The sequence below is a fragment of the Dasypus novemcinctus genome, chromosome 29 (genome assembly GCF_030445035.2).
Source record: "Dasypus novemcinctus isolate mDasNov1 chromosome 29, mDasNov1.1.hap2, whole genome shotgun sequence".
Classification (NCBI taxonomy): domain Eukaryota; kingdom Metazoa; phylum Chordata; class Mammalia; order Cingulata; family Dasypodidae; genus Dasypus; species Dasypus novemcinctus.
Window position 1 is genome coordinate 5,899,900 of NC_080701.1, and position 25,065 is coordinate 5,924,964.

A 25,065-nucleotide genomic window follows, 5' to 3' on the forward strand; every position below is an offset into this window, starting at 1 on the left:
TGTTGTGTCAGCTCTCTGTGTGTGTGGCGCCACTCCTGGGCAGGCTGCACTTTCTTTCCCACTGGGCGGCTCTCCTTACGGGGTGCACTCCTTGTGCGTGGGGCTCCTCTATGCAGGAGACACCCCTGCGTGGCAGGGCACTCCTTGCGCGCATCAGCACTGCACATGGGCCAGCTCCACACGGGTCAAGGAGGCCTGGGGTTTGAACCATGGACCTCCCATGTGCTAGGCGGATGCCCTATCCTTTGGGCCAAGTCTGCTTCTATACAGTTCTGTTTCATTTTTTACTTTTTATTCTAGTAACATACATGACCTAAAGCTTCCCCTCTTAACCACAGTCACCTATATAATTCCATGCTGTTAATTACACTCACAATAATGTCCTACCATCACCCCCACCCATTTCCAAACCTTTACAATCAACCTAAACAGACATTCTATACAAATTAAGTATCAACTCCCCATTCTCTAACCCCGATTCTTTTATTCCCTGGTAACCTATATTCTAGATTATAACTCTGTGAGCTTGCTTATTGTAATGTGTTCCTATTAGCAATGTTTGTCCTTTGTTGTCTGGCTTATTTCACTCAGCATAGTGTCCTCAAGGTCCATCCACATTGTTGCATCAAAACTTCATTCCTTTGTATGTATATTCCATATTTTGTTTATCCTGTCATTGGTTGATGGACACATGGGTTGCTTCCATCTTTTGACAATTATGAATAATGCTGCAATGAACTTCCGTGTACAAATTGCTTTCAATTCTTCTGGGTATATACCCAGCAGCTGCATCATATGGTTGTTCTGTACTTAGCTTCCTGAGGAACTGCCAAATTGTCTTCCACCATGGCTGCCTATTTCACATTCCCACCAGCAATGAATAAGTTTTCCTATTTCTCTACATCCTTTCCAACATAGGTAGTTTTCTATTTTTTAAAAATAGTAGCCATTCTAGTGGGTGTGAAATGATATCTCATTGTAGTTTTGATTCATACTTCCATAGTAGCTAGTGATATGGAGTACATTTCATGTGCTTTTTAGCCATTTGTAAATCCTCTTTGGAGAAATGTTTATTATAAAGCCTTTTGCTCATTTTAAAAATTGGGTGGTTTGTATTTTAATTGTTGAGTTGTAGGATTTCTTTATATATTCTGGATATTAAACCCTTACCTCTTATGGTGGTTTCCTAATATTTTCTTCCATTGAGTAGGCTGTCTTTGCACTGTTGTGACAAAGTCTTTTGATGCACAAACATTTTTAATTTTGAGGGGATCCTATTTATTTTTTCTTTCATTGCTTGTGCTTTCGGTGTAAAGTCTAAGAAACCATTGCCTAATGAAAGACCCTGAAGATGTTTCCCTAATTTTCTTCTGGGAGTGTTATAGTTTTGTTCTTATATTTAGGTCTTTGATCATTTTGAGTTAATTTTTTATATGGTGTGAGATAGGGATCTTTTTCCTTCTTTTGCATATAGATATCTGAGTCTCCCTGCACAATTTGTTGACAAAACTATTCTTTTCCAATTGAGTGATCTTGGCAGCCTTGTAAAAAATATATTGGCCATGGATGTGAGGGTCTATTTCTGAAGTCTCAATTAGATTTCATCACTTAATATATCTATCCTAATGCCAATACCGTGCTGTTTTGACCACTGTAGCTTTGTAATATGCTTTAAAGTAAGGAAGTATGAATCATCCAACTTCACTCTTCTTTTTAAGAAATTTTTGGATATTCATGGTCCTTTAGCCTTCCATATAAATTTGATAATTTGCATTTCCATTTCTGCAAAGTAGGCTGCTGAAATTTTGATTGGGATTGAATTGAATCTGTAAATTGATTTGGGTAGAATTGACATATTAATGAATTTAGTCTTCCAATCCACGAACACAGAATGTCCTTCCATTTATGTAGGTCTTCTTTGATTTCTTTTAGGAATGCTTTGAAGTTTTCTGTGTACAAGGGCTTTATATCCTTGGTCCAATTTATTCCTAGATATTTGACGTTTTTAGTTGTAAATGGAATTTTTTCCCTTGATTTCCTCCTCAGATTGCTCACTACTAGTATAGAAGCACTACTGATATTTGCATGTTGATCTTGTACCCTGCTACTTTGCTGAATTTGTTTATTGGATCTATTTGCTTTGTTGTAGTTTTTAGGGACTTTCTATGTATAGGATTATATCATCTTCAAATAGTGAAAGTTTTATCTCTTCCTTTCCAGTTCAGATGTCTTTTTTTTTTTTTTTTTTTGTCTAACTGCTCTGGTTAGAACTTCCAGTACAAGGTTGAGTAACAGTGGTGACAATGAGCATCCTTGTCTTGTTCCAGATATTAGAGGGAAACCTTTCATTCTTTATCATTGAGTACAGTATGATGTTAGCTGTGGAGTTTTCATATATGCCCTTTATCATGTTGAGTAAGTTTCCTGCTCTTTCTGTTTTTCTAAGTGTTTTAGTGAAGAAAGGATGCTGGATTTTGCCAAATGCCTTTTTCTGCATCAAAGGAGATGATCATGTGGTTGTATAATGCTTTTAATATGCTGTTGGATTCTATTTGCAAGTATTTCTTTGAAGATTTTTGCAATGATGTTCATAAGAGAAATTGGTCTGTAATTTTATTTTCTTGTAATATCTTATTCTGGCTTTGGTATTAGGGTGATGTTGGCCTTACAGAATGCATTAGGTAATGCTCCCTCCTCTTCAGACTTTTGGAAGAGTTTGAGCAGGATTGGTATTTGTTCTTTTTGGAATGATTGTTAGAACCACCTGTTATACTATCTGGTTTTGGGACTTTCTTTGTTGAGAGGTTTTTGATGACTGATTCAATCTCTTTACTTGTAATTGATCTCTGTGGTTTTCTGGTTTTTCTAGAGTCAATGTAGGTTCTTTGTGTGTTTCTAGGAATTTGTCCATTTTCTAGGTTGTCTAAGTTTTTGGCATGCAGTTGTTTATAGTATCCTCTTATGGTATCTCTTATTTCTGTGGGGTCAGGGGTAACATCCCCCCTCTCAGTTCTGGTTTTATTTATTTGTATCTACTCTCTTTTTTCTTGTCAGTCTAGTTAAGGGTTGACCAATTTTATTGGTCTTTTCAAAGAAACAACTTCTGGTTCTGTTAATGCTCTCTTTTTGTTTATTCTCAATTTCATTTGTTTCTTCCCTTATCTTTGTTATTACTTTCCTTCTCATTGCCTTGGGATTGGTTTGCTGTTTTTTTTTCTTGTTCCTCCAGGTATGCAGTTAAATCTGTAATTTTAGCCCTTTCTTCTCTTTTAATTTAATAATTTATGGGTATAGACCCATGGGATCTAAGCCCCCTCTCAAATAGAAGCAGAGTGGGCATCATCATGCCCAAATCCTCAAGATTGGGGAAAGAACAATGGATTAAAATAGACTTATTTTTGTTCTGCTCTAGACTTACTATTATTCTAGCATTGGAAGAACTCTTATTATTGATGTAAAGACAGTGGCCACCAGAGGTTCTGAGTGATGGGAGAGGGAACTATAGGTGTAATATGGGGGCATTTTTAGGACATTGGATTTGTCCTGCATTACATTGCAATGGTGGATACAGGTCATTGTATATTTTGCCATAACTTACAAAATTGTGTGGGACACAGTATGAACTATAATGAAAACTGTAGTCCATGGTTAGTAGCAATGCTTCAATATGGGTTCAGCAATTGTAATAAATGTACCACACTAATGAAGGATATTGTTAACGTGGGAAAGTGTAGGAGTGGAAGGGGCTGGGGCATATGGGAACCCCTTATATTTTTAATGTAACATTTATGTAATCTAAAGCTTCTTTAAAAATAAAAATATTAATTATAAAAACAAGCAAACAACCAAAAGGAATTTATGGGTATAAATTTTCCTTTCAGGATTTTCTTCACTGTATTCCATAAGTTTTGATGTGTTGTGTTCTTGTTTTTCATTTGTCTTAAGTCTTTTTTACTGATTTCCCTTGCAATTTCTTCTTTGACTCACTCATTGTTTGAGTGTGTTATTTAGTTTCCACATATTTATGGATTTTCCAATTCCCTGCCTGTTTTTGATTTCCAACTTAATTCTACTATGGTCAGAGAAGAAGCTTTGTATAATTTCAATATTTAAAATTTATTGAGGGAAACGACTATGACTCAACCAATTGGGTTCCCGTCTACCATATTGGAGGCCCTGGGTTCATGTCCTGGGACTTCCTTGTGAAGGCAAGTCCACCCACATGCTGCGGAGCACTGACCAGCCTGCAGATGCTGCAGAAGGCCGACTCAGCAAGGTGACGCAGCAAAAAAGGGAGACAAGCAAAAACACAGAAGAACGCACAGCGAATGGACACAGAGAGCAGATGGCAAGCAAGCCGCAAAGGGGTTAGGGAATAAAATAAATGAATACAGGCACAGAAGAATGCACAGCGAATGGACACAGAGAGCAGATGGCAAGCAAGCTGCAAAGGGGTTAGGGAATAAAATAAATAAATACAGACACAGAAGAATGCACAGCAAATGGACACAGAGAGCAGACAGCACACAAAAAGCCACAAGGGGGGGAATAAAAAAATTTTATTGAGAATTGTTTTGTGACCTCTGGTAGTTTGGAACCAGAAAACATCATGTCCATAGAGCTAATCCATTCCTGTGTGTTTGAACCTATTGCAGCTGGGATCTTTTGATTAGATCACTTTAGTTAAGGGTCTCTGATTAGATTACTTCAGTAGAGTGTGACCCAGGGTGGGTCTTAATCCTCTTACTGGAGCCCTTTATAAACAGGATAAATATGGAGAGAGACACTGGAGCTCAGAGAGGAACCGCCAGAAGCTGAGAGAGAAAGCCACAGATGGATCAACCAGAAGCCAAAAGCAGAGGCACCAGGAGGGGAAGGTAAAGACCAGCAGATGCCGCCATGAGCCTTTCCATGTAATTGGAATCCAGGATTGCCCACCGCCAGGCTTTGGGGAGTGAGTTTCACCTTATGATACCTTGATTTGGACACTTTTCTCAGACTTAGAACTGTAAACTTGCAAGCCAATAAATCCCCATTGTAAAAGCCAATCCATTTCTGGTATATTGCTTTTGGCAGCTTTTAGCAAATGAAAACATGACCCAATTTGTTGTCTATCCTGGAGAATGATACATGTGCACTTGAGAAGAACGTATATCCTGCTGTTCTGGGGTGCAATGTTCTGTATATGTCTGTTAGGTCTAGTTCATTTATCCTGTTTTCAAGTTCTGTTTCCATATTGATCTTCTGTCTAGATGTTCTACCTATTGGTGAGAGTGATGTAGTGAAGTATCCAACTATTATTGTTCTTCTCAGTTTCCTTTGCTGGTAGCTCCTCCCTAGCCTTTATGTTTTTTTTTTTTCCCTAAAGATTTATTTTTTATTTATTTCTCTTGCCTCCCCCCCCCCCCCCAGTTGCCTGTTTTCTGTATCCATTCGCTGTGTGTTCTTCTGTGTCTGCTTGTATTCTTGTCAGTGGCACTGGGAATCTGGTCTCTTTTCATTGAGTCATCTTGCTGTGTCAGCTCTCCGTGTGTGCAGCACCACTCCTGGGCAGACTGTGTTTTTTTTGCATGGGGCAGCTCTCCTAGCAGGGCATGCTTCTTGCGCATGGGGCTCCCTTACATGGGGGACACCCCTGCATGGCACAGCACCCCTTGTGTGCATCAGCACTGTGTGTGGACCAGCTCACCACATGGGTCAGAAGGCCCTGGGTTTGAACACTACACCTCCATGTGGTAGGTGGACCTCTATCATTTGAGCCAAATCCGCTTCCCCTCCCTAGCCTTTAAATGCTGGAGTGCCTAGCTCTCAGAATGCCCAGCACTCACACCTTGATTCTCTTATTTTCTCTCTCTACACGCACACCCTTGATGATCTCTCCAGTCTTGTGGGTTTAAAAATCACATACATGTTGATGACTTCCAGTTTGATATCCCCAGCCTCAATTTTCCCTCTGAACTCTGGACTCATATCCCAATGCTCAGTTGAGACCCCTCTTTGGTGCCTAATTTTAAACTCAGCATGTTCAGAACTCTTCTTCCCCCCAAAACTTATTTTACCCATGGTCATTGCTATCTCACTTAACACTAGCTTCATCCTTCCAGGTGCTCAGGCCAAAAACCCTGGGTGTCTGTTGGGTCTATCGCCCAATTATATGTAGAATCTGACCACTTCTCCCTCCTCCACTGTGAGAGTTGAGCCGCCATCGCTCTTCACATGGATTATTGCAACGGCCTCCTGACGGTCCCCTGCTCTTACCTCCCCATTACCTCATGGCTGGGCTCTTCTCAATATCAGGGTCAGAATTATGCTATAGAAACCTAACTCAGATTGGGCTTCTTCTCCGCTCAAATTCTGGCAGCCTAAATTCTTATAATAGTTTGCTCAGCCCTTCTACTGTCCTGCACCTTCTCCCCTCTTCAATCTGCCTAATTTCCTATTCCCGTCCCCATTCTCACTCCATTTCAGCAATGTCATAGCCTTTCCAATCAGCTCTGTCCTCGCCTGAAGCAGTCTTCCTTCAGTGATCTGCAGGATAAATTCCCTCACCACCTTCCTGTCTTTGCTTAATATTTTTTCCAGGAGACCCACACCTACCTCCCTGTTAATAGTGTATCCTCCCCTTCTCCAGCACTCCTGAGTCCCTCCTTACCCTACTCCATGTTATTTTTTTCCTATAGATAGTTCTCTTTCTTATGTATTAGATAATTTTCTAATGTATTATTTTAATTGCTTTTTTACACTTTTTAAATTAAAGTTAATAGATCACAAAGAATGTTACATTAAAAAAAAACATAAAAAGCATAAGAGGTTCCCATATACCCCACTCCCCACCCCCCCACCCCATCATTTTGTAAACTGTATTTTTTTGAAAATACATACATTACACACAAAAAAGTTACATTAAAAATATAAGAGGTCACCATCCCAGGGTCCACAGAATGGAGGAATAAAATATGGATTAGAGTGACCTTACTGATATTTTACTATAAAACTATTGTGACTAGTAATAGAAGAAATTACAGCACTGAGGTAGAGAAAGTGACCACAGGAATTGTGGAGGGCAGGGAGAAGGAAGAAGAGATGTGATGTGGGGGCATTTTTGGGACTTTGAGTTGTCCTAAATGATATTGCAGGGTCAGATGCTGGACTTCATATATCCTGCCTTAACCTACTGAATGTACTGGGGGAGAGTGTGAACTACAGGGTAAACTGTTATCCATGTGGTGCAGCAGTGTCCCCAAATGTGTTCACCAATTGCGATGAGTGTGCCACGATGATGGGGGAGGTTGTTGGTGTGGGAGGAGTGGTGAGAGTTATAAGGGAACCTCTTTTATTTTTTAATTGCTTTTTATATGCCTTCTCCCTTTGGAATGTTTATTAGTTGGCCAAGGGGGTGCTGATGCAAAATACCACAAATCTGTTGGCTTTTATAAAGGGTATTTACTTGGGGTAGAGGCTTACAGTAACCAGGCCATACATCTACTTCCCTCACCAACGTCTGTCGCCATGTTTTGGAGCAAGATGGCTGCCGACATCTGCCTGAGTTTAAGCTCCCTCTTCCTCTTCAGGCTCCATGATCCCAGCTTCTTCCAGTATCAGCTGCAGCCTGGGATAAGTCTTGTCTCTTTCCTGGGGCTTGTTTCTCTCTGGGCTCAGCTGCTCTGCTCTCTCCACAAGGTCAGCTGTAAACTATTGAGTGAACAGCTTGTCTCTCTGCCTGCGGCCTCTGCCGTGTCTAGTGGAGCCTTCTCTCTTCCCCCGTGTATTTGCTTCTCTGTGTGCTGACTTCCCGGGCTCCAGGATCAAAACTCTAACTTTCTTCTCTGCCTTGTCATTATCTCTGTGAGTCCCCACCCACCAAGGGCCTCCTACTGAAGTGGCCCAATCAAAGCCTTAATCATAATTTAATCAAGTACGAGTGAAACCTCTGAATCCAATACAATCTAATATGCCCAGAGGAACAGACCAGTTTACAAACAAAATCCAATGTCTATTTTCGGAATTCATAAACAATATCAAATTCTACAGAATGTAAGCTCCCGGGGGGCAGAGAGTTTTGTTCATTCACATGTATAATTGAAGCATCTAGAACTGGCACTTAGTAGGTGATCAGTAATTTTCTTTTAATGAATGAACTTGAATGTAATTTTGTGTGATGCTAAATGTATTTTAAAAAGTATTTCTGCGTTTAGATGGGTACATTAAATATATGATAGAGAAATTTGGATGCTGTACTGCCATCTAATGAGATAAATATGAATTACATAGATCTTCCCCCCCCTGCTTTTGCTATATCTTTTCTTCAAAAACACCTTCCAGCCTTCATAGAATCACAAAGGCTTAAGGGGAATTTTAATTAGTAAATTTTGATCCAAATCCCAAGTGTATGCAAGTAGAAGCATGCAAACAGGTCCCTTGAAGTCTGAAAGCACCCAATGTACAGAGCTGATGTAGGATAGAAGACTGTATCAGTCACAGATGTGTTAGCTTTACTTCAAATAACAGTGCACAGGAAAATAAAACAAATCATTTATGGATTATGTTTATTTAAAAAATAAACCTTGGTTTGACCTTGTAGTGACCTGAAACATGGGGAATTTCTTTACCATAAAATGTAACCCAGAAGGAAAATTTGCAAGAGACTTGGTAGTGTGAAAGTGAGAAATTCTATTTTGTTCTTTACAGCTTGGACTCAAAAACAGCTTCCCTCAGGCTGGAATTTCTTGGGTAGTAGTTCACAATAGATTTTATTCAGAAGCCAACTTTGCATGAGCTATCTCACAGGACTTTAAAGATTAGCTACCTTTAAAGATTACCTTTAAAGATTAGCTGCCTGTGGCAAAAGGAGATACTGAGGCACAGAAATATATCTGATAATTTTTTTTTTAGATTTATTTATTTATTTCTCTTCCCTTCCCTCCCACCCTGGTTTTCTGTTCTCTGTGTCTATTTGCTGCATCTTCTTTGTCCGATTCTGCTGTTATCAGTGGCACAGGAATCTGTGTTTCTTTTTGTTGTGTCATCTTGTTGTGTCAGTTCTCCGTGTGTGCGGCGCCATTCCTGGGCAGGCTGCACTTTCTTTTGTGCTGGGTGGCTCTCCTTACGGGGCTCACTCCTTACACGTGGGGCTCCCCTATGCAGGGGACACCCCTGCGTGGCAGGGCACTCCTTGAGTGCATCAACACTGTGCATGGGCCAGCTCCACACGGGTCAAGGAGGCCCGGAGTTTGAACCGCGGACCTCCCATGTGGTAGGTGGATGCCCTAACCACTGGGCCAAGTCCGCCGCCCATATCTGATAATTTTGATTGGTTATGTAGCACAGCTTTGGGACAACCAAATGGAGACCCACAAACAACTCAAAACGTCAGATTTGTGTGGATTCAATACCTGTGATTTCATGCATGTTGTGCATATGCCAGAGTTTCCCAAGGGCTAGAAAATTATCCATAACTTGTTGGCCATCTATTTCACATGCTGCCTCCAGTTCATATATTTTTCCTCTTCTAGTCAGTTGCTTCTCTACCTTGTTCTTTATGGTTGGTAAAACAAGAGTTTCCTCTATTTGCTTAGGAGTTTTAAAATTTTAGACAAACTCTATATGTATAAAACATATAATTTCAAATTATTTCCCTGAATGAAGATCTTAAAAACTCCAATTTATTTTATGGAACACAAGACCAGGTTTTTTTTTTTTTTATGATAACTCAAAATATTAATGCTAAGGATTTTGGCAAGGTTATTCTTCAAAATTAATTTAACAGCAATATTCTGAACCTTCAGTGATTGAGAATCAAAGTGGCAACAGATACAAAGTGGGAAATCAGCATTCTGTTTAAAATTCTATGCAAAATGTATTCTGAAACAGTGACGTCATTGCATTTTAATGAATCTGTTCATCTCCAAATATATTTCTTATCAAATATCTACTAAGTAAATTTACTAAGAAAAATGTCTGTATATAATGCCAAAGTATTTGGGATTTTTATTGGTAGCTCTTACGGTGCGACACGGCCTAAAGGAGCCTCTGAGTTAGTATTTCAATTACAGAGCCACGGGGCTAAATTTTTTGCTCTTTGCCCTCCTTCCTCCATTATTCACTTATTTCTCCTAGAGTGGATGAATCTTAGGTTTTATCTCTCCCCCTTTGCTCTTCTACTTTTTCCCTCCTAGAGCCTGAACTTGAGAATTACCGTATTTGAATGTAGAAACGTCACTCTCAGTGATTCAAAGGCTTGACCCGTGCTGATAAAAATGGAGTTGTGTCTTAAAATGTCGTCAGTTCTGACTTTGTTTCTGGAATGAGGTACTAAATTGTTTAAGCCATTTTACAGGTAAATACAGACCCCTTTACTTTTGTCTTCTCAGAATCAGTTGCAATCTGTTGACAACATTTTGGAAGCACATGGGCTGCCCTTTGTGGTTGGAACAGTGCCCATCGAGGGGTGTACTTCCCCTCCTGTAATTAATATGGATGTTAAAGTGAACGTTGTAAAGAGCTACATGGTTATTATCTTTCATGACCTTGATGGAAACTTTTGTGTTTTCCCCCCATATCATGTGAAACTCACCTTCAGACAGTCTAGTGTTCTTTTCTAGATCTCCACCAGCGTCTACTTCCTGAACTCTGCACAAATCGGTTCCAGCTCTGGAGGATGTCAGGCGTCCTTTCCCTTCTTCACCTCCCTCATGCATTTGGCCCCAAAATTGTTGACGTGGTTGGTGTTCGCCCTTCCCCGCTAGATGGGACCCTCTCCTGTCACGGGGGTGGGCGTGCTCGCCTGCCAGGAGCTCCAGAGTGTTGGCCGTGTGCGCCGGTTCTGCGCCACGCCATGGAAAGGGGAGAGCGGGAGCCCTGAGGGCTGTGCTCCTCTCGTGGACCGCAGGGTTTGTCCTGTCCTCATCTAGCAGATGCTGCTGAGACGGCGGCACTTCGCAGAGGCGGTTTAAAGTGAGTGGACAGCCCATATGCTCAACAAGGACGAGCACTCGTTAATGGGCCACCAATGACTAGAGTTGGCGTTGAGCCCTGTAGACTCCCCAACGTAGGATAATGGCATTGGCCAGTTGGCGGGGGGTTAGGACGCTCTATGCCAACCCAAGCCTTCTCCCGAGCGCCACTTTATAAACACTCTCGTCTTGCAGAAAATACCTCTTTGTCTTTGGTGTTTGACTTACACGTCACTTCCTTCCCAAACCAACTTGCCAACCTAATTCATTGCACCCTGGGCTTTTTTTCCACAGCACTTGGCATAATAGGGATTTTAAAAAAATGTATGGTTATTTAAGCGTGTGTGTCTGTGTGTCCTTCGCTAGACTTTAAACTCCACGGGGGCTAGAAGATCTCTTGCTTATGACACCCTAATCGCCCTAATTGCCTATTGCAATATTTAGATTACAGTAGGCATTCAACAAAAAATTGTTGAGTAAATGAAATGCATGATTATTTTCAATAATTTATGATGTGTGTCTGTGTTAGAATATGCCTTACCATAACTAGACATGCCTGAATTCCAATAATGAACACAGTTTAGGGTCGAAATCGCCACCTCTCCACACCAGAAAATAATGCGGCTGCGGAGTATTAAAAACTTGAGCATATGAGCACACTGATGGTGAACTAACGGGGAGCTTCTTTTCTGGTAGCAATTTATTCATTTATTTATTTTATTTGTCTTTAAAGATTTATTTATTTATTTCTCTCCCCCCCCACTTGTCTGCTCTCTGTGTCCATTTGCTGTGTCTTCTTTGTCTGCTTCTGTTGTCAGCGGCACGGGACTCTGTCTTTCTTTTTGTTGCGTCATCTTGCTGTGTCAGCTCTTCGTGTGTGTGGCGCTACTCCCTGGTAGGCTGCACTTTCTTTCGCGCTGGTGGCTCTCCTTATGGGGCGCACTCCTTGTGCATGGGGCTCCCCTATGTGGGGGACACCCCTGCATGGCACGGCACTCCTTGCACGCATCAGCACTGCACGTGGGCCAAGGTCAAGGAGGCCTGGGGTTTGAACTGCATACCTCTCGTGTGGTTGGCAGACGCCCTAACCACTGGGCCAAGTCCACTTCCCTTCTGGTAGCAATTTAGAACCGCAGAGGACAGCCTTCCCATAAGGCTCCTGGGAGAACCAGCAGAACTAGCAAGCTGTGATGGCCGGTGTGGTCAGGACGTTCAGGCTGAAGTCCCAGCGATTCCGCTTGATAGATGGTAATACCTTGACCTTGGACAAGTCTCCTGGCTTCCATGGCTTCCCCGCCTCCTCCTGCAAGGCGAGCAGGCTGGACCCGATGATCTCAGTTTCTGCATGCCTTCCAGAGCTTTGTTGGGCCATATACCCTTCAAGAAGCATGGGCCAGAGATTCGAGATTTCTTAGCGAGAACAGAAGGCAAGGCCTCTACCCCACAGGCTTTGATACCACATAGACAATATGAGAATTTGGGACATCAGTGGAAAAGGCACAGGACCCCGTTATGACGATGGCGGAAGTGGGTGCCGAGAGCCCCACGCCCAGGGTCACGCCCCCGGGTGTTCCGCTTAGGGCACGGCAGTGCGCAGTGCTGCCCCTGGGCCTTTGCACACACCGTGGCTCTTGACTCTGCTTCTCCCCTTGAACCTCTGATTAGCGCTGCTGTTTTTTGGATCCCTAAACACACACATTCTCAGAAGCAACAGCCGCCAGGGCCGCCCCGTGCCCTTCCCTCACCCCCTGGACTCCCGCCACTCCTGGGCCCGGGCCGGGCTGCCCTTCCAGCTCGGTTGTCAGCTTCTGGGGCTGCGAAAAGGACAAACCTCTGCTCTCTGCAGCTTGCGGCAAAATTGCAGTCTGCTGGGGGTTTTGATCTTGGATTTCTGAGGCTAATCCGTGCAGTTTCATGCACGATCAAGACGTGGAAAAGCAGCTGTAGGCAGAAGGGGGTGAGTCTCCCCCCTGCCAGCCTGTGCTCCTTTGCGTCACTGCACCCAGGGCCCCGCAGCTGCCCCAGGCTTTCCAGGACCCACAGCTGCCCCCACACTTGCCAAGGTGCTCCCCATGCTTTCCGAGACTCTGCAGCTGCCCCCCATGGTTTCCAGGGCCCCATAGCTGCCCCCACACTTCCCAAAGGCTCTGCAGCTGTCCCCTTCACCCCCCAGGGCCCACAGCTGCCCCCCTCATTTCCCAAGGCCCACAGCTGCCCCCCTCACTTCCCAAGGCCCTGCAGCTGCCCCCCATACCCCGAGGGCCCACAGCTGCCCCCACGCTTCCCAGAGGCTCAGAGGATGCTGCGAGCAGCAACCCAGAGGCAGTGCTTGTTGGGGACAACCCTTTGTCCTCTACTTGTTCTGCTTCCAGTACCTCAGTGCCCTAGAGTAACAGGAAGAGGGTGACGGTGGGCGGATGGCACAGCCCCTGCCCCCTCCCATCGGGCATTGAGCTCCAGAATGGAGAAGATATGTGTGTATAAATAGAAGTGCCCCCAAAAGAGCTACACCCAGAAAAGGAGCTGAATAAGATGGGCTAAATGAATAAAGAATAAATCCATACATGGCAGCTATGCATGAGGCTATATAATTGAATTAAATAAAAAGACTCGTGTCTGTGCAAATTCGAGGCACATGTGCTTTTCCTCAGTTGGGGCTCTGTTTGCAAGCTCGGAGCATCTAGCATTGCTAATATGTGTACACATATGCCACTGGGTAGAACATTTGCTGGTTCCTACACGAAAATAAGCGTGCGCCTTGGAGCCATCTGTCACATCCCTGGCGAACAGGGATCTTTGAGGCAGCGGAAGAGTGAGATGGTAAAAAATAGAGATGCATATTCCCAGGGGTGGAAAGGATTTGAACGATTTTATTTTTCCAGCCGATGACTCTCATTTTTGTTTACTTTTCAATGTGACTCCTGAGTGCATGATTAAAATTACAGTGAAAGGAAAGTGGGCATACATTACCTCCAGCTTCCTCTCCTCCTTCCCTGCCCTCTTTTTGTGGAAGGTTTGCTTTTTGCCAGGCTCTGTGCTGCATGCTGGGTGTGTTTGGAAGATGAAGACGCAGATCCTGGCCTCATGGAACCCAGCTTCTCGAAGGGGAAGCAGGACGAGAGTGAATCACCGTGCAATTCAGTAAGTGCCAAGATAATGGCACAACCCAACTCTGTTTAGGAGAACAGAGAAGAGGACAATTAATTACTGCTGCCCACTGGAATTGAGGGAGTCTTCACAGAGGAGGGGAGACTGACCTGAATGTTGAAGGATGGACAAGATTTTGTCCTGTTAGGAGATGAGTCAATAGGGAATTGCAGATTTTAGGTAGATCCCCGAAAGAGCACACTGAGCCTGTGTTTAGTGGCTCAAGGACTTGGAGGCATGTGTTAATGCTGAAGCAGGAGAATGATGAAATTCTAAAACTGGGTACAAATGTGAACTGAGGCCTGGGTACCATGATGATATGGGGAAGGAAAAGAAAAAGGGTATTTGTTGAGTGTTTGCCAAATTCTTACTCCAAAAAAAGCCAACGAAGTATTAGTAGCTATCATCTTCAGGGATTAAGGAAAATGTTGAAGATCTCTTAGCAATAATATGTTGGATTGGTTTTTTTCTGATTGCAAAAGCCAGGGGAATTTTCATGGCACACTGCTGACTTTGTGCACCTGCTTTGGGTGTACAATACACACACACACAAATGCACAGCACGGTATATGCATGTACACACATATTCATATCTACATAGAGATCTTATTTGCATTCCTTGCCATCACGTGTCTATATTGTAGGAATATTTTTTACCCAAAACATGGGAAACAAATATGTTTTTCAAGATAATGCTTTATTAGACAGTATCTTTGGACATTCCTGTAAATGAACACCACGAGGCCTGACCCTGGCTGGAGCTGTGCACCTTTCTTTTATTTTGATACTAAGTGTCAGTAGGAAGGCTTGCCCGTGGCGGGAATCCAGCCCATCGCTGGACTTTTTACTGAGAGGCTTTCAACACATAGCTCACTTACTGTTCACTAACACTTACAAGTGTTAAAATCTTTCATGTGAACAGGTTGGGGATCTGGCGGTGAGTAAATGGGGGCATTTTGTTGCCTTCATAGGGTTTTCACAAAGGAGATCAAAGGGGTGCATTATGTTTCAATATATAACTTTATTGGACAGATGGAATCCACCTTGAAAGACCCATGACACTTAAAGCCCGATTATCAAAAGTTGCAGACACTAAAACCTATTAGCTTGCTCGAACCTTATCCTCACACTGTCAGCACTTCTGAGCTTCATTTATAGGTAGTGGACAATCCCATTTGAATTTTAATTACTGCCAAAGTTCAAGCATGGGTTAGAAGGGTGGTCACAGAAATACGGACTGCAATCATGGTGCTCTGGTTTGTACGTGGTCTTGCCTTCTTGAATTGTGATGTCACACACAAAACGAAATCACTTTACTCAGATAAAAGTTACCCACTCACAAATTTTGGGAAGAATTCCAGAGCTTATAATAGTCCTTGGCTAGGTGGTAGCTCCACAATCTGTATAGAAATGTTCTATCTCTGATTAGAAAAGACCATGAAAGAGAGTTGTGCGTCCTTTCATCTTCCAGAAACTCCAAAGACATTCGGCTCCTGCCACATCTAACACTCACAAGGCACACAACTGTGAGATTTCCGCCTCAAGCCTTGAAACAAATCGCACTCTTACAAATAAGCGTGATGTGCTTCGGTGTCTCTCAGTTTTTCCCCCCAGTTAATAGAAGTGATTTCTGTTCGAATGATTAACTGTAGAAATGATTTGTATTCAAGCTATTAACTGAAAGTGCCACAAAAATCTTGTTGTGTAAAAACAAATCTAAGTACATGTGTGAATTTAAAACAATTATTTTATAAATTAAGATGCTTAAAAGACATCTTGTTTGGTAATATATTTTTAACTTTTTATTTTAAAATAATTTCAAACTTACAGGAAAGTTGCAAAAATAATACAAAAACAGTACAGAAAACTCAAATATACCCCCAGCCCAGATTTATCAACTTTTAACATTTTGGCACATTTTCGTGCCTTCCTTCCTTCCTGCCTTCCTGCCTTCCTGCCTTCTTTCCTTCCTTCACTCTCCCCTCCCTCCCCCATCTAATTATTTTCTAAACATTTGAGAGTAGATTGCATGCATCATGCTTCTTTATCACTTAATACTTCCATATATATTGTCCAAGAACAAGGATAATCACTTATGTAACCACATTAAGTGCAATTATCAAGTTCAAGATACTTTGATTTAAAGTATACAGTCTGTATTTTAGTTTTTTCAATTGTCTCAATAATGTCCTCTTGGACATTTTCTCTTCCATTATTACATCCAGTCCAGGTTCAAATATTGGAATTAGCTGTCATTCCCTTCCTTTCCTTTTTAAATCGTGGTAGCATATATACAACTTACTTTTACCATCCCAGCACTTCCAAGCACACGGGTCAGTGACGTTAATCACATTCATAGCGTTTTGCTCCTACCCCACCCCCACTACTGAAACTTTTCTGTCACCCCAGAAACGTTCCCGTTGTGCATTAACTACCCCCCCCCCCCCGCCGCCGCCTCTGGTAACCTGCACTCTACTTTCTGACTCTGTGAGTTTGCGTATTCTAGTTATTTCATGTAAGTGGAATTATATAATATCTGTCCTTTTGTGCCTGATATTTCATGCAACACGATGGCTTCAAAATTGGCCACGTGGTTGCATGTATCAGAATTTCATTCCTTTTATGACCCAATGATACTGTTTTATGTATTTACCACACTTGGTGCATCCATTTGTGGGTTGGTGGAAACTTGGGTTGCTTCCATCTCTTGGTTATTGTGAATAATGCTGCTATGAGCATTTGTGTACCATATATACCTAAAAGCTGGTCTTATGGTATTTCTATGTTTAACTTTTTGAGGAATTGCCAAAATTTCCATAGTGGCTACACTATATTTCCAACAATGTATGAGGGTTCCTATTTTTCCACATCATCTCCAGCACTTATTTTCTTTTTAATAATAGCCATTCTAACGGGTATGAGGTGATATAATGATATAGGTTCTTAACCCTATGCTTGAAAACATTTTAACTGGAGTCCCAGTTGCTTTAACACATACAAAGGTACACTACTTATTACCTTTCATGTATGCTGCTATTTTAAATGGTGATGCCAGTGAAAACTTTGGGTTTTTCTACAATGGTGATATTTCTAGCTACACAATTATTAGAATTTTTATTTTTCTCTTACTTTAAAATAAACAGTTGGATTTAAACATTTTCCCAAACAGATGCTACATTTGTTCACTTCTTTTCTTAACGATTTGCCTATTTTTCAATTTTTAAAACAACTAGATTAAAAGAGTTGCATATTATGTTTTGAAGAATAGAAATACATAAAGCACTAAATTGATTAAACATGCATATATTTAAGCTGTATAAATTACAGTCTGGTATTTGTGATATACCTTACTACTGTTTTTCACATGTATTTTTTAGCAATACATAGATCCTGTATTATAGACTTGATAGATTTTCTAGTAATAAGATAAAAAACAATTGGCTGCCATACATGCTATGAAACGTGAAGTTTAGCTCGCCTTTTGTAATAATTTGTCCTTTTGTGGTGGTTTCAGAGCACTGCTTTTCTTTTCTTTTTCCCTTTTGGCTGGGAGCAATTGTGAGTTCTTTTTTCTGGTAATACAATGTTTCCTTCTCAGCATGTGGCCAGCGCATTGTATAATTAGGCAGGTGAACCTCGGACTGCGTGGTTTTGTTTGCCTCTTCCTAGGGTCACCCTCTGAAGAGTCCGTCTCCACTTCGGTCTGGGGACCTTGGGGAGCAGAAGGGGTTAAAGGCCCCCACCCTCCGCAGGTGTGCGGGCGGGAGCGCTGCCTTTGTCGGCGCCTCTGAAAGCGCAGGTGCTGCGCGCCAGCATCACGCTCTGTTTGATATCTCGGCTTTTGTTTGTGTCAGGTGGGGACATTTACCCTAAATCTGAAGGGAATAAACTTCTCATAACTTTGTTGTCTAGGCCGAGAAGCATAAAACAGATTTTTTTTTTTGACTGGTTTTAAAGCTGAAAAGATTGGCGTGGCTTTACCTGTCAGCTTAGGGAAAGGAGTCTTGTTTTAACTTGGCCATAAAAACAGAGACAGTTTATTCCTTATGAAAAATAAACATGAAACGGTGCTAAATAGAACACAGCATAGTTCCAGCCTTGGGCCCAGAGCTTTTGGGTAAAAGGGGGCTGTTTGCCCAGGTTGGGAAGTGTCCCCCACTTAGGCGACTTCTATTTGTTCGGATTCCTTGGGTTTCAACTGTAATAGTACTTTGTTTTTTATAACACTGCCTGTCACCTTAAATTAAGATGTATGTACGTCGGGTCAGAGGCACTGAAAAAATCTCCCTTTAAAACACAGAAATTACCTCTAGTATCTCCTGGCTGTCCTGGCTCCAGGTCAGCTGCCACTGGCCACCGTGATTCATGCGGATAATGTCAACCAGCTGTCGATTTAAAGGTCTGCTGTTGCTAGAGGTCACTGCAGATGTTCTGGTTCTTTCTGAAATGGCTGGAACAGTCTAATGATGATTTTGTATCCATTCTACCCAAATACGTGATGAACACACTGCAACCCAGGTGGACAAGTCCACCTATGAAGCTTTGAATTACCTCCATGTCTGAGCACGACACGGATGGAGAAATCTTCTCTCCTTTGCACCTCATCGAAGAGTATCAGAAAGGCTGCCAGGGTTCCACAGAGTGAAAATGTGACGACACGGATTTTCAGAAACATACTTAATATCACCAGCTGCTTTTTCTCTGATCAGTCAACATTCTACTGGACACGAGAAGAGGCCACGTGGCTCAACCAATAATAATTTGGCAAATTGCAAAATATTCGTGTGTCAAATTAAATTCACTTAGCTTTTAAGTTGCAGAAACTGGTAGTAAGGAAGACATTCTGTTAAAGCACTTAAAATATCCTTTATATGCTATTTTAAATGTTAAACCTTCCTTACGATTTAGGCTCAATATTGAGTGCTCTAATAAAAACTCCCCCCCCCCAAGATGGAATAACAACATATATATATGTATTTTTTAAGATTTATTTTTCATTTATTTCTCTCCCCTCCCCCTGTTGTCTGCTCTCTGTGTCCATTCGTTGTGTGTTATTCTATGTCCACTTGTATTCTTGTCAGCGGCACCCGGAATCTGTGTCTCTTTTTGTTGCGTCATCATGCTGCCTCAGCTCTGTGCGTGTGTGGCACCACTCCTGGGTGGGCTGAACTTTTTTGTGCTGGGGGGCTTTCCTTGCAGGGTGCACTCCTTGCACATGGGGCTCCCCTACATGGGGGACACCCCTGCGTGGCAGGGCCCTCCTTGTGCACATCATCACTGCACATGGGCCAGCTCACCACATGGGTCAGGAGGCCCTGAGTTTGAACCCTGGACCTCCCATGTGGTAGGCGGACACTCTATCCGTTGAGCCAAATCCGTTTCCCCAACATATATTTTCACAACAATGACCAAAGCTACTATTTATTTGGGGCCTACTCTGTCAAGTAACTCCTGTAATCTTTAAAACATGGGTTATACAAAGTATGAGAAAACTGAGGCTAGGAAAGTGTGAGTAACTTGCAGTCATCCAGTTAGTAAGTGACAAGTGAATTTCAAACCAGGTCAGTGTGACTCTCAAACAGCTTCTTTTTCCACCATGCCTCTCGATGTAAGGGGAGAAGAGTCTCCATTAAAAGAAAACCTTGTGCAATATAGTGTTAGAATTCATTGCATTTTCAGGTTAAAGAACCTTTATTAACAAAATCTGCCTTGGGTTGACCTGATTACTGAAAGGTTTCTAGCACGCCCACGTGCACACACAAACACACTTGTTTGCTTCAAAAGATTTAGCATTGGAAAATTGAAATGTGATACTAGACTGAACATTCCCTGTGTGCTTGGCATGAATCACTTCAGTCAAGGATCACAACAACCCTGTGGAATAGACACTGCTATTATTATTATCATTTGATACAGATGAATACATTTAGCTTAATAACTGAAAGGCAAGTGGTAAGTCAGGATTTGAACCAGTGCCTCCTTACTCCTGAAACTAGGCAATATTTCATCCTAGTCTTATTTTGTAAATCAGCTTTTACTGTGCAGGTTTGAATGTACAGGACACATAGGCTTTGAGGTTAAATTTATACAGAATTCAGGGTATATCATAAAAGTTGTATGCATTTGTTTAGCTCGACCTGATGTGAGCTTTCTAAGGATTTACCACTGCTTCCTAAAATATCAGGGGAAAAAACGAGCAGTTGATTTAGGATTGTCGTGCTTTTATTACGGGGTTACTGTGTTGAAATCTTACCATGGGAAAATGATAACATAGGAACAAGAAACGAGGCAGGGAGAGGGGCCCTTCCTGCTTGGACGCTGTCCCAGTCACCCGGGCACAGCCTGCTCTGCAGCGGGTCAGCTCCAGCTTGGCTGAGAACCCTGTGCACAAGAGTGGTGAGAATTTCACTGCGTGAGAAACTGGCATCCTTATAATTTTTTGTGTTGACGTTGCTGCGAGCAGAACGTTCTTGAGCCTTTGGTTGTTCATTTGCTTTTGCCATTATCCTTCCATTATTAGTGTATCCGCTCAACAGGAGTTAATGAAAAGTGAAAAGCTCTGTGTCTTTCATACAAGGTGGGCTCAATGGAAGTTTGCTTTCTGCGTTGAATGAAGTACAGTGTTTCCTCTTAACTGACACTTCTTTACATCCTGGGTGAATCTCCACTTTTTTTTTTTAAGGTTTATTTTTTATTTATTTCTTTCCCCTTACCTGCTCCCCCAGTTGTCTGCTCTCTGTGTCCATTCGCTGTGTGTTCTTCAGTGACCGCTTCTATCCTTATCAGCCGCACGGGAATCTGTGTTTCTTTTCGTTGCGTCATCTTGCTGTGTCAGCTCTCCGTGTGTGCGGCGCCATTCCTGGGCAGGCTGCACTTTCTTTCATGCTAGGCGGCTCTCCTTACGGGGCACACTCCTTGCGCGTGGGGCTCCCCTACGCGGGGGACACCCCTGCGTGGCAGGGCACTCCTTGCGCGCATCAGCACTGCGCATGAGCCAGCTGCACACGGGTCAAGGAGGCCCAGGGTTTGAACCGCGACCTCCCATGTGGTAGACGGACGCCCTAACCACTGGGCCAATTCTGCTTCCCCCCACTTATGTTTTTATAGCCTTGACGTACTGGATAAAGGATGCATTGGCCAATCAGTCTCAGCTCGTTCATTACCGTCTAAGAATCTGGGCTGGTGATTCCCATTTTTCTGATTTTTTAGCAGAAGCTTTAAATTCACATTTTTGGGATTGAAAATATTGGAAATCTTCCAGTTTTTAAATAATGGCAATGAATTAAAAAAATTTTTAAAAACCACCATGTTTGCTGGAACAAACCGTTTGTGCCAAATTAGCCCATTTTTCTTCTTGAGCAGTTCACCCAGACATATGCCAAACTGCCAATCAATCCAAGATATGACATTTTCCTATTATCCAAGGGTTTCCCTTTCTTGGTTAGCATTACTGTTTAAAAAATTTGTTTTTATTTATTTATTTCTCCCCACCCCCCTCTGCTGTCTGCTCTCTTCTGTGAACGATATGCTGTCTGTGTCTGCTCATCTTTTTTAAGAGGCACTGGGAACTGAACCCGGGCCCTCCCATGTGGGAGGGAGGCGTCTAATCCTCGAGCCACCTCAGCTCCCTGCTCGTTGTGTCAACTTGTGGTGTCATCTTGTTGCATCCACTCACCCTGCCAGCCCATCGCATCAGCTTGCTCTCTTGCGCGTCTTCTTTAGGAGGCTCTGGGAACTGAACCTGGGACCTCCCACATGGTAGGCAGGCGCCCAGCTGCTTGAGCCACGTCTGCTTCCCTCTGTTAGCATCGGGTTAACTATTTTGAGGCTCTTTGTTGAGCTCAAATTTTAGAGCCAACTTAGTCTGTTTTCCTCATTTTATAAATAAGAAAAATGATACTAGGAGGACTGATGGTTTTAGGCTCCCTTGTGTCATGATTTGGGCAGTAACGTTATTTCCAGAGGGTTTTGCAAGTAAATTTCAGCTTAGTTAATATGCCGTAGGCTTGCACTGTGGCATTCTAAAAACAGTTTCTTTAACGGAATGATCTGCTTTATTTACTGAGGGTTGCCGTTGTGGATACTGTCCTCTGTAGCCTGTAATAGCCCAGACAAGTCTCTGGTATCTGTGAGAGGAAAAGCCTTGCTTCTTTGAGGCGGGCAGGATGTCTTGGTCCCATGACACGTGTAAATGCCGCGTGCGATTGTGTTTCACCTGTGCTTTACCCTCTGCTGACCGAGTGGAGAGTCTGAGCCAAAAGTAACACTTGACATTTTAAGGACCTCAAGGCCTGCCTTTAGTTGCTTAACATTTCTTTTGGTTTTTTCCACCTCCAGTGTTCCTCTTTCTGACCCAAACTATCTGTTCTTGTTAATTTTTCATTCAATTATATATGTTTCTGTAAGCCACAAAAGATTTTGCAGAAATACTTGGAGTACAAATATATCTATGTGCATATACGTACATTTGAACATATATGCACACACGCGAATATGTACATGAACAACTCTTCAAAATAGGCTGCACGCTGGGGAGTGGGTGTAGCTCAGTGATGGAGCTCCTGCTTCCCAAGGACAGGACCCTGGGTTCAATCCCCAGTTCCTCCTGAAAAAAAAAAATAGGTTGTATGCTCTTACATCCTTCACAGTTATCTTCTAATTTAAGTAATTTTCATTTTAGACTTAAGATTCCACAATAAATATTTAGTTCACAACTATCTGCTAACTTCAGTAACTATCCTTTTTAGACTTCATAGACCAAAGTAAAAAGTTAATTCATTTCTTTTATTTCAATGAATTAATAAGTTACCCTTGGAAACAGAAAAATAACCTAACCCTGTCAGGTATCTTCAGATGAACAGAAGAGAGACACCGTCTCTGCCAGGGAGAGGCTGAGCCATCGGGGCACAGTTGGGAGGAGGAAATGAGGGGCCGTCGGGAGGAGTACAAAGGGAGCGAGGGGAGATCAAAAGCATCGACTTTTTTTTTCAATGCTTTTAATTTTTAATTTAATTTAATTTTTTAAAGATTTATTTTTATTTATTTCTCCCCCCACCCCCAGTTGTCTGCTCTCTGTGTCCATTCGCTGCGTGTTCTTCTGTGACCGCTTCTATCCTTATCAGCGGCATTGGGAATCTGTGTTTCTCTTTGTTGCGTCATCTTGTTGTGTCAACTCTCCGTGTGTGTGGCACCATTCCTGGGCAGGCTGTGTTTTCTTCGCGCTGGGCGGCTCTCCTTACGGGGTGCATTCCTTGCGCGTGGGGCTCCCCTACACCGGGACACCCCTGCGTGGCAGGGCACTCCTTGCGCGCATCAGCACTGCGCGTGCTTTTAAAGCAAAGCAAAACGAAACTCAAAATCATCACTGGCAATGCCCCAAACCATCAACCGTGTGAGAAAAAACAGCAAATATTCTCCTAGTAGGTAACGGAAAAGCATAAGGAGATGACAAAGAAAACCGTGCCATACAGGGACTGAAAATAAACTTAAAAACAACAACAACAACACTTCTGTCCTTAAGAAATAAGTCAGACCAATTTTCACAGGAAAAAAATGACCAAAAAATTGATAGGCAAAAGCTGAAGAATATTGAAGAACAAATAAGTCGTGTTTTAAAAATTCTAATCTAATTCTAACCTATTAGATCAGAAGCAAAGAAAGAAGTTGCACAAGACTTTCAAACGTGGAGAACCATCAACATCAAAAATCACAAGAAAAACAAAAGAGGGACTTTGTTTCTTAATGACTGTGTTTCTCTGACAGGTGAATAGTACAAGGGGTCAATCGCTGACCAGGTAAATTCCTGTGATTTCAGACCAGCGCATCCCAGCTCCCGTGGAATGGGTATCTGCTTTTTAGTCATGTTGCTTAGAGTCCACCTCCCTTGCCTACCTCAGATGATGGCGTTTCTAATTCAGAGTCATGCTGCTTTAAAATGCCCCCTATGCGGAAGTGGATTTGGCTCAATGGATAGAGCATCCACCTACCACATGGGAGGTCCAGGGTTCAAACCCAGGGCCTCCTGGCCAGTGTGGAGCTGGCCCACTGCACAGTGCTGATGTGTGCAAGGAGTGCCGTGCCACGCAGGGGTGTCCCCTGCATAGGAGAGACCCATACACAAGGAGTGTGCCCCGTAAGGAGAGCTGCTCCCCACACTGCACACATGGAAAGCTGATGCAGCAAGATGCCGCGACAAAAAGAGACACAGCTTCCCGGTGTCAAGAATACAAGCAGACATAGAAGAACACACAGCAAATGGACACAAAGAGCAGAGAATTGGGGGGGGGGGGGGGGGGGGAGGGGGGGAAGAGAAGAGAAATAGATTTTTTAAAAAATCTAAAAATAAAATAAAATAAAATGCCCACTATGTAGCACTGGTTCTCACATACATGCTAAATAAAACATTTCCAGTGCCGAGCGTGGCTGGATTGTTTTCATTTTACATGGGAGGGTATTGTCACACTTACTTTCTCTAGGAATGGAAGTAAACCACAACACTGCTGAGAGTCTGACCTTCTCCCTGGTCATTTCTACATTCCCGCGGAATAGGTCTTTAGACTCATGCCAAGTGATTCGAAGCTTGAGGTACCGACTCACTCGCAGTCAGGCAACCGGTCCTTCCTGGAGCTGCCCATCAAACGCCCTCCTTCCCTCCGCCTTCTGTTCAGGGGCTGAACCCAGAGGGCTGACCCGAATCAGGTTCAGGCTCACCTCCATCATCTGGCCTTTCAATGCTCGTATAATGAAAAGAGTTGGCAGGTTCTCAAAGTCAGTGCGCAGGTAGGGCCACGGACAGTGTGCTCATGGGAACTTCCACACGCTTACCTTAACTGTACCAGAGAGCAAAATTATTTAATTTAGAATAAATTAGCGTAGTTGGGAATAAGGCTTTCTTCCTTATAACAGTGTTTAAACCAACTCCAAATGCCCCCAATGTGATCAGCGATTTTGAGTGGGAGTCATTTAA